The sequence below is a fragment of the Myotis davidii genome, unplaced genomic scaffold (genome assembly GCF_000327345.1).
Source record: "Myotis davidii unplaced genomic scaffold, ASM32734v1 scaffold197, whole genome shotgun sequence".
Taxonomy (NCBI): Eukaryota; Metazoa; Chordata; class Mammalia; order Chiroptera; family Vespertilionidae; genus Myotis; species Myotis davidii.
Genome location: NW_006291549.1, coordinates 2,074,701 through 2,075,634, shown reverse-complemented (window position 1 = coordinate 2,075,634; position 934 = coordinate 2,074,701). Strand labels below are relative to the sequence as shown.

Genomic DNA, 934 nt, shown 5'->3' with positions numbered 1-934 from the left:
GCAAAGTGACTGAACATAAACTTTTGGAAAGTGGGGAATACTCTTTGCTTTATGCCATTGCAGCTGACAAAAGGTTTCACAAAAATGCTGTACTTTTGGACACTGGGGAAACCTGTATAAAGTGATACCCTCAAAAACACCGCAGACATTCAGTAAAAATGATCAACAAAAAAGGAGCTTCTCTATCCTTTTCCGGTGTTCAAGATGTCGAAGCAGGGATGTGGTGGGTCCTCCAGTGTGAAATTCTGGGATTTCCCAGGGTCTCCCATCGGGAGTCCTGATCAACTGTGCTGACAACACAGGAGCCAAACATCTGTAGATCACCTCTGGGGACGACGGAACAGACTTCCTGCTGCTGGTGTGGAGACGAGCCGGCCGTGGTCAGAAAAGGCAGCCAGAGCTCAGAAAGAAGGTACGGCCAGCGGTGGTATTTCAACAAGGAAAGTCTTACCAGAGAAAATATGTGCTTCTTTATTTGAAAGATAATGCAGGGCTCATTGTAAACAATAAAGGCTAGATGAAAGGTTCTGCCATCACTGGACCAGTTGCCAAGGAGTGTGCAGTTTTGTGGCCCAGGATTATCACATCCAGTCCTAGCAGATCTCTGATGTATTTGTAAGGAAAAAACCCACTAAAAATTATTTTCTGCCCCCACCGCAAAAATAAACAAACAAAAAAAAGGAATTCTAAAATCTGTTAAAGTAATCCATACAAGGTCAGAAAAAGAAAACTAAAATCAGAACAAACAGAAAACAAAAAATAAATGGTAGACTGAAGGCCTAACATTAGCTAATCAATTACAGAGGTGCAGCAATTAAAAGATAGAAATTGGCAGAGTGGAAAAATAATTGGGAAAATTTCAAAGATTCTTTATATGCTACCTGGAAAAACAAAACCAAAGTGCTTGGCCTAATTGTTCCTCTCATAACTATCT

General features: G+C 41.0%; 1 pseudogene; it reads left to right on the top strand.

The window, feature by feature from the left end:
• Positions 1 to 204: 204 nt before the first annotated feature.
• LOC107183264 lies at positions 205 to 619 on the top strand (annotated as a pseudogene).
• Positions 620 to 934: the final 315 nt, after the last annotated feature.